The sequence below is a fragment of the Panthera leo genome, chromosome B4, assembly GCF_018350215.1.
Source record: "Panthera leo isolate Ple1 chromosome B4, P.leo_Ple1_pat1.1, whole genome shotgun sequence".
Taxonomy (NCBI): Eukaryota; Metazoa; Chordata; class Mammalia; order Carnivora; family Felidae; genus Panthera; species Panthera leo.
The window spans coordinates 36000656-36018557 of NC_056685.1; the positions used below are offsets into that span (position 1 = coordinate 36000656).

A 17902-nucleotide genomic window follows, 5' to 3' on the forward strand; every position below is an offset into this window, starting at 1 on the left:
TGAACTAGAGATCATAACCTGAGCTGAGGTGGATGCTCAAGCGACTGAGCCAACCAGGTGCCCCTAGAACAATATATTTTGAGTTGACAGCAAGTTAAATTTGAACACACTCCATAATTTTACATTCCTGCCCTCTTGCCCATGCAATCTTTTTTTGATGACACATTTTACATCTTTTCATTTCTGAGCATCCCTAATGCCTAAACTAATTATTATAGTTTTAATTTTCCTATTTTTGTCTTTTAACCTTCATATTTAAGTGATTGAGCCATCATTTTTACTACGTATTTACCTTTTCCAGTGAGATTTTTAGTTTCTTATGTTTTCTTGTAATTAATTAGTGTCCCCCCTCCGTCCCCCCCCCCCACCCAGTTTAGAGAGGCCCCTTTATCATTTCTTGTAAGGTCAGTTGAGTAGTGATGAACTCCTTTAACTTTTGCTTGTAGTAATAGTCTCAAAAATCCTTCTCTTCATCAGATCTTTGATTCCCCTGCAAAGCTTTTGGTCTCTGAGCTTGAATATGGAGCTTTACTCCACCAATAATATGATATTCTTGTTGTAGTGCATTCTGAAGTTCTTCTCCTGAAGAAAACTGAATCCAACCCATGCCTCTGTAAAAATCCAGTCTCTGTCAAAAGATACAGTGCACTTTCATATATGGCCAAACTGGGCAAAGTGTTCTCTCAGCTCACTCGAGGCTGCGGTCCAGGGAATTTTTCCGACAGAAGCCACAGGAGGGCTAGTACTCATGCACAGTGCCACAGAGTCCCTCACTAATGAAGTTGCCATCTTTAGATCTGTCTGGAAAACTCTTAATCTCTCCCTCAAGTCTGAATGATAATTTTGCTAGGTTGAGAACTGTTTGTTGGATGCCATTCTCTTCTGGTTTCAAAGTCTCTGCCGAAAAATCTGATGGCCTTATGGAGTTTCCCTTGTATATATTAAGTTGTTTTTATCTTGCTGCTTATAAGATTCTAACTTTGGGGTGCCTGGGTGGCTCAGTTGGCTGAGCGTCTGACTTCGGCTCAGGTCATGATCTCGCAGTTCGTGAGTTCAAGCCCCGTGTTGGGCTCTGTGTTGACAGCTCAGAGCCTGGAGCCTGCTTCAGATTCCGTGTCTCCTCCTCTCTCTGTCTCTCCCTCCCATGCTCATGCTCTCTGTCTCTCAATAATAAATAAATGTTAAAAAAATTTTTTTTTTAATTTATTAAGATTCTAACTTTTACCATTTTAATTGCAATATGTTTGGAGCCTGCTTTGGATTCTGTGTCTCCTCCTCTCTCTGTCTCTCAATAATAAATAAACGTTAAAAAATTTTTATTAAAACTTATTAAGATTCTAACTTTTACCATTTTAATTGTAATGTGTTTGGTGTGGATTGCTTTGTGTTCATCTTTTTTTGGAACTCTCTGGGTTTCCTGGACCTGTATGTCTGTTTCCTTTCCCAGATTAGGGAAGTTTCCAGCCTTTATTTCTTCAAATAGTTTTCTAGCCCTTTCTCTCTTCTTCTTCTGGGAGCCTTATGTTATTCTACTTGAAACTGTCTCCAAAGTGAATTTATCTTCATTTCTAAAAATTCTTTTTTGTTTTGCTGCTTTATCTAGGTATGTTCTACTGCTTTGTCTTCCAATTTGCTGATCTTGATCTTCAGTTTCACCCACTGTGCTGTTAAACTCCTTCTAGTGTACTTTACAGTTCAGTCATTATATTCTTCAGCTCTGTAACTTGTTTGAAGCTTATGTTTTCTCTTTGTTGAGGATCTCACTGTGTTCATTCATTCTTCTGCTGAGTTTGGTGAGCATCTTTATGACCATTACTTTGAACACTTTACCAGGTGGATGATTTATCTCCATTACATTAATGTCTTTCTCCAATGTTTTGTCTTGTTCTTTCATTTGAGACATTATCCTCCGTCTCATTTTGCCCAACTTTGTTTCTATGTATTAGGCAAAAGATATATCTCTCCCAATCTTAAAGGAGCCACCTTTTTAAGGAGATGGTACATGGATCCCAGAAATGTAATCCCCTCTGACGACCAAAGCTAGGCACTCAAGGGATGTCTCCTGTGTGGGATGTGCACTCCCATCTACTAAATGTGGCCGTATCTGTTGTGTAGTGGTTGGCAAGGTTATTGGCCAGCACAGCTCCAATATATGACTGGCATTGGAAAGTAGTTGTGGGCTAGGCTGTGACACATCCTTGCACGAGGATGTGGGGCAGAGTTCTCAGCAGGGCACACTCACTGACTCCAGCAGGGTAGAGGGACAGATCCAAAATGGCATCTACTGGCTGTGACAATGGAAAGGCAGGATGAAATTACAATTGGATCTGCCAATGATTCCATCCATGAAAAAAGTCCCAAAAGCTTCCTACCTCTCCAGTAGGCATTTTAAGATTAGTAAGTGAGTCTCCTCCACAACCGGTCTACATGCTTTTCAAATTGGTATTTTTGAATTAGGTTTCAGGGAGAATGAGTCTGTGAGTGAGCCCTTTGGGGGAGGGGAGGTCTCTGTTCCCTATAAATCTACAGTTTTCATAGTCCTTGTTTTTCAAAACCTGGCATTTAGGGGTCTTATCTCTCTTGTGCAGGATTTAAGAGCTGGCATGCCTGATATGGAGCATCATGAGAGAATAGTTCAGTATTTTTGAGATCCCTCATGACTGTGAACTGCTCCAAATAGGATGGGTCTTTTTTGGCAAGACAGTGTCTCTGCCTCTCCTACGCATCTTGATGCTGTCCTTTTGTGTGGGGGCTCTGCTCATCCAGTTTTCTGGCCTTTTCCAGAGGAAATTATTCCATATGTAGCTGTCCATGGAGTGAATTTATGAACTTCCTATGCCACCATCTTGAACTCAACTCCCTTTCCCTGATATCTTATTTAAAGCAATCTGTAAGCTGTACATGTATAAAGCCTATTCTTACGATCTCAATTAAACAATAGTTAATTGATGTTGGAACTCCTCCTTTGGTTATTTTGGAGAACACAGTAAGCCTTAAGAAATTACTATAAACAGTACAAAAAACAAATGTGCCTCTTCTATGGCTCTTTCATGTTTAGACTATACTATTAAATTTTGTGGAGATTAAAATATAACATTATTGGGGAATGTTCTTGCTTGAGTCAGAGGAGGCAAAACGAAATAACTTCTAGTGAATTGTATCACAGTTGACAAAGGGGCTTATTATTATCTATTGATTGGATTGGAGTTGTTATCTGCTCTATGGTAGTTTCTTTTTTTTATTATTTTTTTAATGTTTATTTATTTTTGAAAGAGAGAGGGAGAGAGGCAGAGTATGAGCTGAGTAGGAGCAGAGAGAGAAGGAGACACAGAATCTGAAGCAGGCTCCAAGTTCCAAGCTGTCAGCACAGGGCCTGATGCAGGGCTTGAACTCATGAACTAAACTGCGAGATCATTTAACCAACTAAGCCACCCACGTACGCCTATTGTAGTTTCTGTTACATTCTCTGCAGAGGAGGAATTCTGTTTTTTCGTTTGTTTGCTTGTTTGTTTTTTAAGTGGGCTTCACACCCAACATGGAACCCAATGTGAGGCTTGAACTCATGACCCTGAGTCAAGACCTCAGCTGAGATCATGAGTTGGATGCTTAACCAATTGAGCCACCCAGGCACCCCCAGCGCAGGAATTCTTAGTACATTTTATCTCTGCTACTCTTCTAGCAAGATAAGAAAATTAAAAGCTTTTTGTGAAGTTGTAAAAACAACTACAACATTATAACATTATATATTAATTTATAGTTGATTATTTGATTTGTCCAAGTACACATCTGTGTAAGAAGACTTAACTGCTTCTCATACCATCTGTGTAAGAAGACTTAATTGCTTCTCATACCCTAGAATTTTATCACGATGAGAACTAAGAGACTGGATTGAGTACACGTGTTGAATTGGCATTTAATATTACATGTGAAAAAGAAGGTATTTCAAAACAGTTCTATTATAAACACACATTGTCTTACACAGGAGATGATGAATATAAGAAGTTTTATTTGGATGTACTTTGAAAAAACAGAAAGAGAGAAAGCAACAAAAGCAAGTGTAATAGTCTCAAAAAATATTCCAGATAATCTCTAATTATGTGTTTCTAGCTTTTGCAAATTTCTGTGAATTCTGGTTGCATGTGCCAGTACACTTGAGGATACCTGCTTTAACAACCTAAGACTGAAGCGGGGGGTTGGGGGGGGGCGGTGGTGCCTGGGTGGCTCAGTTGGTCAAGCATCTGACTTTGGCTCAGGTCATGATCTCACAGCTTTGGAGTTCAAGCTCCACATTGAGATCTGTGCTGACAGCTCAGAGCCTGGAGCCTGATTCGGATTCTGTGTCTCCCCCTCTCTCTCTCTGCCCCTCCCCACAAAAATAAATGAACATTAAAAAAAAATTGGAATGCAAACTGGTGCAGCCACTCTGGAAACAGTATGGAAGTTCCTCAAAAAATTAAAAATAGAACTACCCTATGACCCAGCAATTGCACTACTAGGGATTTATCCAAGGGATACAGGTATGCTGTTTCGAAGGGGCACATTCATCCCAATGTTTATAGCAGCACTATCAACAATAGCCAAAGTATAGAAAAAGCCCAAATGTCCATCGATGGATGAATGGATAAAGAAGATATGGTATATAGATATACAATGGAGTATTACTCGGCAATCAAAAAGAGTGAAACCTTGCCATTTGCAACTACATGGATGGAAGTAGAGAGTATTAGGTGAAGCAAAATTAGTCAGAGAATGGCAAATATCATATGACTTTACTCATATGAGGACTTTAAGATACAAAACAGATGAACGTAAGGGAAGGGAAACAAAAATAATATAAAAACAGGGAAGAGAACAAAAACATAAGAGACTCTTAAAGATGGAGAACAAACAGAGCATTACTGGAGGGGTTTTGGGAGGGGGGGTGGGCTAAATGGGTAAAGAGCATTAAGGAATCTACTCCTGAAATCACTGTTGCATTATATGCTAACTAATTTGGATGTAAATTAAAAAAATAAATTAAAGTTAAATTTAAAAAGAACCTAAGACTGAAGGAATAGGGGAATGAGAAATTATGAGAATCTAGTGACAGATCTCAATTGGACGTTTTTTGGATTAACAATATAAATTCTAAATATCTTCTAGCTATAAAAATTCACCATTCTATGTAAAAGTAAGTACACAAATTTACAAGCTACATGACAATCAAACCATTCACAATTTGGCTACAATCCAAACGTTCCAGCATGATGCTTTAGTCATTTGAAAATTGTCATGTTTCCCAAATACATACTTTCCTTTCTTAGTGCCTTTTTCATCCTTTTCACTTAAAATTCAGTCTTCTAATTCCTCTTGCCCTTGGTGGTTCAGCTCAGTTCAGTACACATTCATTAAATGTCTTATATGTGACAAAGGTCACATTAAGCACTGAGCCAAGATAAGGCCTCCATCTTAAAATGTTACCCCGAGAAATCTAGGTAACTAGAACACAGGTACATGTGAAGTCTGTTGGTAGACTGAGCCTGGAGTGCCTTAAGAACTCTGTGAAACAATAAGGTAGGTTGAAGCTTTAGGCCTTTTGAAACTCCGGGGAGAACAGGGAATTTCAATATGTTGTACTGGGTTGAAACTGGTGGCCTAATGGATTTTGAGGCCTTTTGAGGCAGTGCACACTAAGTAGTAATTTATTTATCAGCTCTTCAATTATATTTTAAAAAGGAATTGCTTGTTTCCTTCTAAAAAGTTATCTGTGATACTTATAAAATTGGAAAATAAACTCCAATTTGGTTAACATGTGTATCTAAGAATTATTTCTTCTACATTTCATTAATATTGTCTTTCCATTAAAACAAAAGAACCTTAAATTATTTAATTTAAGCAAATAAGTCTGTATTCTGGATACTTATGTTGTAAAATAAGCATATACCATTATTTCATAAAACACATGTGTTTAAAAATTTCAAGTATCAAGAGATTGAGAAGACAAGCCACAGACTGGGAGAAAATATGTGTAAAATAAAGAAGATATATATATATGAAAAAATGTTCAACATCATATGTCAATAGAGAACTACAAATTAAAACACTAATGAGGTATCGCTACACACCTATTAGAATGGCCCAAATCCAAAACACAAACAATGTCAAATGCTGGTGAAATAAAACGGACTCTCATCATTGCTGGTGGGAATGAGAAACTGCACAGCCACTTTTGAACACAGTTTGGCAGTTTTTTGCTCAAAAAACTAACCCTTACTCTTACCATACAATCTAGCAATCATGCTCCTCAGTATTTATCTGAATGAACTGAAAACTTATGTTCACATAAAACTTACATCCCAAAACCTGGACAGGGATGTTTATAGCAGCCTTACTCATAATCGTCACAATCTGGAAACAAGTAAGATGTCCTTCAGTAGGTAAATGGATAAATTGTGGTAGATCAAGACAATGGAATATTATTTGGCACTAAAAAGAAATGAGCTATAAAAGCCATAAAAAGATGTGACAAGAACTCAAATACATATTACTAAATGAAAGAGCCATTTTGAAAAGTGTATGTACTATAAAATTCCAACTACACATTTTGGAAAAGGCAAAATTATGGAGACAGTAAAAAAAAATGGTTTTCAGGGGCTAGGGAAAGAGAGAGATAAATGAGAGCACAAGGATTTTTAGGTCAATGAAACTATTCTATATGATACTACAATGGGTGATACATAACATTATACATTTTTCAAAACGCACAGAATGTACAAAACTATGAGTGAATTCTAATATAAACTATGGACTTTGGGTAACAACAATGTATTAATGTAGCTTCATTGATTGTTAACAAATATACCCTGGTACCCACAATTGATGGGGGAGATTATGTATACATGGGGATGGCAGTGATGAAGATTTTTTGTACTTTCCACCCAATTTTGCTATTAACCTAAAACTGCCCTAAAAAAATAAAATTAATATAACAAATATATTTAGTAACTAAAGTCATGGTTAAGAGTCTCTGTTTAGAGAATGATACAGACTGGGAGAAAATATTTGCAAACCACATATCTGACAAAAGAGTAGACTAAAGAACTCTCAAAACGCAACAATAAACAAACTCTCTAATTAGAAAATGGAAAGAAGACATTAAGAATTATTTCACTGAAAAGAATATACAGATGACAATCATATGAAAGGATAGTCAACATCATTCTCCCTTAGAGAAATGCAAAGTAAAAACCACAATGAGCTAGCATTATACAATTATCAGAACTGCTAAAATAAAAATAGAGACAACACCAAATGCTAGCAAGGATGTGGGAAAACAGGATCACTTACGCACTGCTGCTGGGAATGTCATATGGTGCTACCAGTCTGGAAAACAGTTTGACAGTTTCTTAAAATATTAAATATGCAGCTACCATATCATCTAGAAACTGTACATCTGGGCATTTATTCTAGAAAAACATAAACTTAAGTTATACAAAAACCTGTACACAAATGTTTATAGGTTTATTCCATAATAGACAAAAACAAGGGGGGCGCCTGGGTGGCGCAGTCGGTTAAGCGTCCGACTTCAGCCAGGTCACGATCTCGCGGTCTGTGAGTTCGAGCCCCGCGTCAGGCTCTGGGCTGATGGCTCGGAGCCTGGAGCTTGTTTCCGATTCTGTGTCTCCCTCTGTCTCTGCCCCTCCCCCGTTCATGCTCTGTCTCTCTCTGTCCCAAAAATAAATAAAAAAACGTTGAAAAAAAAAATTTAAAAAAAAAATAAATAAAAAAAAAATAGACAAAAACAGGAAACAACTCAGATGTCCTTCCACAGGTGACCGGTAAAACAAACTATAGCACATCCATACCATGGAATATCACTCAGTAATAAAAAGGAATGAACTACTGATAGATGCAACAATCTGGATTAATCTCCAGATAACTATGCAGAGTAAAAAACAATCTGAAAAAATTATACACTGTATGATTCCATTTATATAACATTCTTGAAATGAGAAAATTATAAAAACGGAAAACAGATTGGCTGCCAAGAACAAGGAAGGTGGGGTGAGAGGGAAGTGGGTGTGAGTATAAAAGGGGATCTCTGTAGTGATAGAAGTGTTCTGTATCTTGACTATATCAAAGTCCATATCCTGGTTGTGATACTGTACACAATATCACATCCTGGTTTTGTAAGATGTTACTGCTGGGGAAACTGGGGATCTCTCTGTATTATTTTTTACAACTATATGTGATTCTACAGAATCTACAATCATCTCAAAATAAAAAGATTAATTAAAATAACGTGATTTCATTCAGATTAAGGTGAAGAATTAATTAGTATCTTGTCCATTTTGGCTCAATATCTGACTAGCCATACAAATCCTAAATACAATTCTAAGAGCATCTCTTATTAGTGCGGGGAATCAAATGAAGTTCAGATGCTAGGTAAAATTCTAATCTTGTTGCAATACTGGCAATCACAAGCATAGATGCAGAAGATGATGTAAGTAATAAATCCAAGACTGGATGGACTAAAACATAGCACACAAAAAGCCCAAGGACACATTCCAAGCAAAATGCTAAACTTACCCAGTTCTAGAACTATACATCACTATAAAATAGGAAGAGATCTCTTGGACATGACATGAGCTGCGGCTGCTCTGCCCTATCTCACTTTATGGATTTATGACAGTTTTCCTGTTAAAGAACCATCCCAGAAACCATGTGTGCCTTACATATTTGCCATTCCTACTCTGGTATGACATAAATAAATCATGGGGCTTGGGTCAGTACAGCCAGCCTGTAAAGTGATTCATGAGGCCAGCAGTACCATCCCCTAGGACTGTGTACTTTATTACAGTAAACCTCAGAACAAGATACAATTTCCTGACTCAAGAAGCAGCCTTTAAATCAGGACACCTGGACAGCCCTGGAATCACTTAAAAATACAATAGATCTCAATCCACCATTGTTACTCAGTGCTGGCCTGCACTTGCCCCAGCTCTGTTCCTTTTAACACTAAATACAAAATTCAAAATGAATCCCCTCTGAGTGAATTATTATGGTAACAGAACTACAGAATAAATTTGAATGCATCGCATCCTTTGATCTCTTTTGTTCCCTGTTTTTCCCTAACTTTATTTACCCATTCAAAAAATAATATTCCCCGTGTCAAATTTCCCAGGCTTTAAAACTCATAAAGCAAGAGCACCATTCGGTACCTAAAATAAAAAAGCAAATGACTGAACCTGGTTTCCCTCTAGATAACTCAATAAGGAACACCATTTAGAGCAATCCTAGAGACAAAGTTGCCAGGGCATTCTTTGGGTTTGGAGACCTATTCTGCATCAGTATGATTTATATAGATATCATGTATACTTTAAACCAAGACTGGCAATAATTCCATACTCTTGTTTGGAAAAACTGGAAATATAACCAGTTGTAAAAGGCATGATTTTTGAACTCCTAAGGGCTTTTTACATTAGCATCTACATATAATTATCAAACTCTCTTTTTATGTCCTCAACTCTGAATAAAATGCTTAAAGCCACTAAAACAAACAAAACCACATTCCCAGTTATCAAAAAGAACTACTTATGAGTAAGATGCTGAACAGTTTATAGCTAGACAATCAATATCAGTTTGCGAATTTACTGAGGCTTCCAAATCAAAGGCCCATGACATACTAATATTATTTTATACTTCTTCTTGAAGAAATCCTGGAGAAAAAGTGTTGGGGCTCCCCATGATGGCCACAGAACTGATCCCAACGCCCTGATCTTCTATGATACAACTGAGGCAAATTTATTTTTATTCAATAAAGACTTACTTTGACTGTTTATGTTTTGGGCACATGCAGCCAATAGGTACAAAAAGCTGCAGTGTTCTACTACATTCCTTTGCAGTAAGAATCAGACTAAGAGAAAATACGTAGTCTTGCTCCTTAGCCTCTTCACACCTTCCCAAGTCATCAAAATGACTGGACTGTATGCATGCATGAGGTGTTCAAAAATTTGAGCATGGCAATTGGAGATCAAGGCAAACTAAAATAACAGATTCATAGACCTATCGAGGCAAAAGCTTTCCAGTGAATCAAAAGGAGAAAAAAGAAAGGACTATGGGAATTCTCAGCAACTACAAACAAACTACATGTTGATGATAATATGACTGCTCATAAATCTTAGGGGACACAGGTCTTTGTAAATCTTGTCATATTATGTTTTAAGACATTACACAATTTTTTCCTTAAGCTGATACTTTACCACTGACCATACAGTTGAACAAGTTTCCTAGAAAGAATTCAATAATAAAAATTCTTTAATTAATAAATATTAAAGCTTCAGTAAACAAAAGGGGCAGATATGTTCCTTTTTAATGACCTCAGGCTCACTTCAAGCATCTGTGTCTTGCTAGAAAAGACACTCAAATCAGGAAGAGGCAGTTGGCAGATCACTTACATCAGTCATGCATGGAGTTGTTTCTCACTAGGAAATGCCACAAGCCTTCATGGCCTGCCAGACAGTATAAATAAACACTGCAGATAAGCTTTAAAATGGATCACCCAAAAGATTCTTTAAATACAGAGGACAGGGGCGCCTGGGTGGCGCAGTCGGTTAAGCGTCCGACTTCAGCCAGGTCACGATCTCGCGGTCCGTGAGTTCGAGCCCCGCGTCAGGCTCTGGGCTGATGGCTCAGAGCCTGGAGCCTGTTTCCGATTCTGTGTCTCCCTCTCTCTCTCTGCCCCTCCCCCGTTCATGCTCTGTCTCTCTCTGTCCCAAAAATAAATAAAAAACGTTGAAAAAAAAAAATTAAAAAAAAAAAAAATAAATAAATAAATAAATACAGAGGACAAACTGAGGGTTGGTGGAGGTAGGGGAGTGGGTTAAATGCGTGATGGGCATTAAGGAGGGCACTTGTTGGGATGAGCACCGGGTGTTAATATGTAAGTGATGAATCACTGGGTTCTACCCCTGAAGCCAAGACTACACTGTATGTTAACTAATTTGAGAATAAAAATAAAAAATAAATAAATAAAATGGATCACACTCTAAAGAATCAACATATTGGAGAAATATTTGAAAAATGTCGAAAAGGTCTCTTCTAGAAAAGCCTTGAATTCTTAACCTGACAACAAATGAATACTTTCTGGGGTAATGTGAAACTTGATAACAATCACAACATTTATTTAGTATTTTGTAGGAAATACTTCTTAAGGATTATCAAAACAGACATGCTTGAGTTTTACAGAATTTCTCTACCTGGAAATTACCATATTACTTCAATTTCCCTCTTCAAGGTAGTTAATTTTGATTTGGATGCATTTAAAGACATTTTTGGAGGGGTGGGTGCCTGGATGGCTCAGTTGGTTAAGCATCCAACTTTGGCTCAGGTCATGATCTCACAGTCCATGAGTACAAACCCCAGGCCTGGAGCCTACTTCAGATTCTGTGTCTCCCTCTCTCTCTGCCCTTCTCCTGCTCGCACTCTCTCTCTCAAAAATGAATAATAACGTTAAAAAAATTTATTTTTGAGAGAGAGACACAGAGTGTGAACAGGGGAGGGGCAGAGAGAGAGGCAGACACAGATCCAAAGCAGGCTCCAAGCTCTGAGCTGTCAGCACAGAGCCTGACACAGGGGTCAAATTCACAAACCATGAAATCATGACCTGAGTCGAAAGTCAGCCGCTCAAGGGACAGAGCCACCCACGCGCCCCTTGATTTGGGTGTATTTTAAATTGACTAATAAGGTAAGCACAGTTTGAAAAAGTAAACTGTGGCTCTAGCACACTAGTACTGGCACTAAAATATAACCTAGTATTTCAACGATATATTTCAAAAAATACATTTGAAAACTGCCAAGAGGATACCGAAAGATGAACAATTGTGCTTGTCTCAATTCTAAACTATGAACTATAAAATACCATCCTCAGTTGATTCTGGCCCCAAGTCTAGAAAAAAAACACAAAACAAAAAAAACAAAAAGCAAAAAACTTCAAAACTATCTAGCTATTAAAAAAACAAATGTCAGGGGCATTCACTTTCGAATGTCCCCTCTGTAAAGAGAGCTTTCATACTATTTTTTACTTTCTAATCTTATACTCTAATACACTTTTTCCTACTGCTCAAAAAATAACAACAAAATCCCACAGATGTCACAACATACTCTGTTTCCTGAGTATCAGCTGACTGATAATATCTACTTACTCTGTTAGGGTCAATCAATCAGTGATTCTCCTAGAAATAAAAGGAGGATTGTCAATTTTTTGAGTTGGGCCATAGCTGACTAAGGTTTTTAATTGAAACATGAAATTCCTCCTGTCATTAAGGATTATGATCCCCTTTAAAGTTTACCAAGTTTTACCCTCTCAGTTTCCTCCTTTGTACAGAGGGACCTATATTAAATATATATGAACATTAATAAATATTTACAAATAGCACTGAAGAAATGTAAAGGATATAATGTAATATGAAAAAAGTACAGGTTTTCACCTAAGAAAAACCCTTTCAATATTCTCTCCAGTATTAGTGATTTCTACAGATCGACATGCAGCTACACAAGACGACAAACCTATTCTTGTCACTCAGGTCCACTTCTCACCCAGACTACTTACTGTCACTGATTCTACCATGAAGATAAGCCAGATGGGGTGCCTGGGTGGCTCAGTCGGTTGAGTTGTCCAACTTTGGCTCGGGTCATTATCTTGCGGTTCGTGGGTTCAAGCCCCACGTCAGGCTCTGTGCTGACAGATTGGAGCCTGGAGCCTGCTTCAGATTCTGTGTCTCCCTCTCTCTCTCTCTACCCCTCCCCTGCTTGTGCTCGCTTTCTCTCTCTCTCAAAAATAAATAAACATTAAAAAAAAAAGATAAGCCAGTTACTGTGCAAAATGTAAGGCTTTTATTTATATGTGTAAAGAGAAAACATAAACATGTTATGTATAATATGAGCTTATCAGAAACGACATTTTTCACAATTATATGGAGGAATCAGAGTCATTTAATGTTTAATGACAAAAAAATATACGGGGCGCCTGGGTGGCTCAGTTGGTTAGGCATCTGCCTTTGGCTCAGGTCATGATCTCACAGTTCATGAGTTCGAGCCCTGCATCAGGCTTTGTGCTGACAGCTCAGAGCCTGGAGCCTGCTTCGGATTCTGTGCTTTCCTCTCTCTCTGCCCCTCCCCCACTCGCACTCTCTCAACAATAATAAACATTAAAAAAAAAGTTTTTTAAGTATTTTTTTCCTCCTGTGATCTCTAGACATCACAGAGTAAATGTGTTCAATCTGCAATAAAAAATTAAGCAAGTATTAAATAAACATTAAGCAGACTATGAAAATAAATACACAGGTAAAAAAAGGAAGACCCAAATTCTTAATTTCATTTGGCTACGTTGAACTTCTGTACATCTTCAATAAAACAGCTGTAGGTGTTGGACACTATGGATATAAGCTGAAAGAAACACAATCTCTGCACTCAAGAATTTATGGTCCAGGGACTGGTAAACTATAACCCAGGAGCCAAATTTACCTGCTGCCTATTTTATTATGATTATAATTAGCAGTAGTAGTAGTAGTAGTAGTAAAATGTACATAAAAGTTACCACTGTAACCATCAAGTGTAAGATTCAGTGGCATTAAGTACACCGCAGTGTTGTACCACTACCACTATCCATTTCTGGAATGTGTTCATATCTTTAAACAGAAACTCTACACCCATGAGACAATAATTCCCCATTCCCCACTTGCTTAGCTCTTGGTAACTTCTATTCTGTATTCTGTCTGTATAAATCTGCCTATTCTAAGTACCTCAGATAAGCAGAACCATAAAATATTTGTCCTTCTGTGTATGGCTTTATTTCACTTAATGATTTCTTTTTTTTTAATTTTTTAAACATGTTTATTTTTGAGAGAGAGCACGTGTGGGTGCACGTGTGCAAATGGGGGAGGGGCAGAGATAGGAGGAGACAGAGAACCTGAAGCAGGCTCCACACTGTCAGCAACAAAGTCTCACAAGGGGCTCAAACCCATGAACCACAAGACTGTGACTTGAATCGAAGTCGGACACTCAACCCATTGAGCCACCCAGGTGGGGACCCCACTTAGCATAATAATTTCTAGGTTCACCCATGTGGCAGCACATGCCAGAATTTCATTTCTTCTCAAGGCTGAATAATATTCCATTGCGTGTATACACACACACAAACCACATTTTATCCACTTATTTGTTGATAAATACTTAGGTTGCTTCCACCTCTGGCTATTGTAAATAATGCTGCAATGAACAATGGTGTACAAATATGTGTTTGAATTCCTGCTTTCAATTCTTTTGGGTATACACCTAGAAGTAAAACTGCTATGACACTTGTTTTTGTAAATGAAGCTGTCCTGTTACACTGCCACATGTATTTATTTACATATTATTTATGCTTGCTTTTACACTACAATGACACAGTTGAATAGTTATAAAACAGACCATATGACCTACAAAGTCTAACATGTTTTCTATCTGGCCCTTACAGAAAAAGGTTTGCTGACTCCTTTTATTGTCCATCGTCTTATGATGTGGAAGAGGTGGAGAAACAGCTAATTTTGTCTTGTAAAGTTATGAGGACTCAGTGTGTGTGTGGGAGGGTGGATGTACACGTGTGTGTGTGTGTGTGTGTGTGTGTGTGTATTTTTGGAGGGGGTAATGGAAATGGTATCCTAAAATCCTAACAATACTACCTTGGAAAAAATTATTTATATTTTGTTTTCACACTGAGGTTAGGGTTACCATATAACTCACTAAATTAAAGCATTTAGTTTAGGCTTTCCAAACTATACTTCAGAGCTTCACTGAGCTTCTCATTTTAATGATTATAGGTTAGCTATACTTCCTTGTTTTCTCAACACTATATTCTCCCTTGGCTTCCTTAAAATCATACTTTGCTGGTTTACTATCTAGCTCATAACATTTCTTCTTCATTTTGCTGGGTCATTTCCCTCGCATCCACATGTTGAATTCCCTAGTGATCTATCTTACGGTCCTCCTCTCATTTTATACTCTTATTCATTCCCTTCTGTTTGAACTTCAGACCTACGATATCCAAATGTCTATTGGCTATATCTATCTTACTGTCCTGCATTTCAGTGGACCAATATCTACGTATTTCTCAACTCAGACACCTAAGAGTCATCCTTAACTCCTCTATTTCCTACCTCACCACAACCAATCAAAACCAATAAATTATTATGTCTTTTCTTTCAAATATTTCTCAATCTCTCAGATCTCGTAAGCACTGCTTTATTTCAGGATCTCAAAAACTCTGGATTACTACAGTATTTTCATGACTTTAATTTTCTCCTCTATACCTCATTCTTCACAGAAGAATCATATATGTGAAATGCAAATATAAATGTCACTTCTACGCTCAAAACACTCAATAGCTTTTTATAGCTCCTAGGATAGGATAACCAACCTCCCAATATAGCCCCCATTGATCCCCACAATCTGGTAATTATACCCTTTTGTACCTTCTTTCTACATGATACCAATGGTGATCTGTGTGATCAATATAAGATGGTAGAAGTGATGTAAATCACTTCAAGATCATGTTATAAAAAATACTGTGGCTTCTGTCTTCAGTGTCCCCTCACCCAGGGATCACCCACTCTCTGGGAAGCCAGCTGCCATGCTGTGAGCAGTCCTACAGAGAGGCCCATTCTGTGAGGAAATAAAGTCTCCTGCAAATAGCCAATGAAAAAATGAGGACTCTTCTCAACAGCTACATGAGTTTGCCATCCTGGCCAAAGTTTTTGATACCACAATTGAACTTCAGATGACTGCAGCCTCAGCTGACATCTGAACTGCAATCTCGTGTGAGGTCTGGTATCAGAAGCACACAACTAAGAGGTTCCCAAATTCCTGACCATCAGAAGCTGAGATAATTTTTGTTTTCGGTAATTAAATTTGGGATAACATGTTACGTGGAAATAAATAACTAATATAGGATAAAGGCTAAATTCCTTAGTTATGGTCCATAAGGCCTTTCATGAGCTATGATTATGGCTCTATCTCCCTCCTCACCCATTTTAATTTATGCTTCAATATTACTCAGTTACTTGTAATTCTCTATGTCTTATCAACCGTTACCCAGCTTTCAAAATCCTTTTCTGACATCATAACCTTCTAAAGCTGTCACTGCCCATCAATTCCTATGTCCCTTCTCATGTAATTTGATGACTGCCAGAATTCTGTACTACTTTTATACATGGCCAACTGCACAGTACAATTTGAGTTGTTGTCAATATGTGAATGGTACAATGTGGCCACACACAACCATGTATATGTTTCTATTTTTTATCTTGACCATGCTTTAATGTATTTTGTACATCCCTCCTTGGCATCTAAAATAGGTACTTGGTAAACACTTATTGAATTAACAGACTTGTGTTAAATTTTCAATATAACCAGATTACACAAACACTTAAAATATGTAATTTTAGGGGCACCTGGGTGGCTCAGTAGGGTAAGTGACCAACTCTTGATTTCAGCTCAGGTCATAATCTCACAGTTTGTGAGTCTGAGCCCCACACTGGGTTCTCTGTTGTCAGCATAGAACCAGCTTCAGATCCTCTATCTCCAGCTCTCTCTGCCCCAACCCCTCTCTAAAATAAACATTAAAAAAAAAAGTGAGGTAACAAAATGCTGAGGATTCTGAGTAACAACTCCAAATTTGGAGAAAATAAGATTGAAGGGTGAATTGACAGCTCAAGAAATGAAAATCAAGAAAAATACTTATTTACAGAAGCCTCAGTACAGGCAAAAAAACCCTACCAGGATAGGTTGTTGTCCGGGGATCACTAAAGAATTTCACAAATGATTTGAACTCTCCTCACTCCTACCAAAGTGAGTATGTGACATTTTATCAAATTTCACAAGACAAAAAAACTGAGCCCAGGTTGTCCAACAAAGACTGTGAAGGACCCTAGCTGAGGGCTGTGCCTTCTCCTTACACCCCTCAGGCTATAGAAAAGCAGAGTGACTCCATTTGGAGCCCTTAGGCTACTGTCTACAAGGAGGAAGCAATCAGGTTTCAGATAAGGTGGGGGTAGTAGGAAAGGTATCAGGGAACACTCACTCACTCCATGTTAGAAAAATATCCAAGAATTTCATAACCAGCTAAATAATTCTTTAAGTATAATGGCAAAATTAACATCATCAGGCATGCAAAAACAAAAACAAAAAGAATTCAGTATCCACAAATCTTTCCTGAAAAAGCCAATTAAAGATAAAATTCGATAAACAAACAAAAAAGAAACAAAGCAAAGAATTTAGGAAAGTAAAGAGAAAATGTGATAACGGTTAGTGGTAAGCACTGAATTTAAATGTAGAATCCAGACTTAAGTAAATCTGGGAATTAGTTATAAATTCAAATGTAAATGTTACAAACCTTGGTGAAGGTGAAATGAAAAAAAATCTTTATATACTGGTAAGAAGTGTTAATTTGCTAATTTTTTAGAGCACAGGGTGAATTAAAACTTAGATTAAATGTTGAAAAACATGACCCTAATCTCTTAATCTTTTTCCTTACCCTTCAGAGGGTATCTTGGAAATTCTTTTCCTGTGTGGTAAAGAAATACTCAGTTGAAATTCCATTTGCTCATTCTGTTAAAATTAAATTCAACTTATATTCAAGCTGGAGTGTTATTATGGTTCCATTATGTTCTCCCTATTTTCCCTTTTGTATATGTGCATAGATATATGACAAGAATCAGTACTCGCCTACTTGATTTCTTTTTTGTTTATTGAATTTTATCTTTAATTGGCTTGTTCAGGAAAGATTTATGGATACTGAATTCTTTTTTTGTTTGTTTGTTTTCTTGTTTTTGCATGCCTGATGATGTTAATTTTGCCATTATACTTAAAGAATTATTTAGCTGGTTAT

General features: G+C 37.4%; 1 protein-coding gene and 1 pseudogene across 9 annotated transcripts in view; both read right to left on the minus strand.

Annotated features, from left to right (window-relative positions):
* ERC1 (ELKS/RAB6-interacting/CAST family member 1) overlaps positions 1 to 17902 on the minus strand; it is a 509468-nt gene that overhangs the window by 144988 nt on the left and 346578 nt on the right. The gene's annotated exons all lie outside the window — the stretch shown is intronic.
* LOC122224085 lies at positions 410 to 829 on the minus strand (annotated as a pseudogene).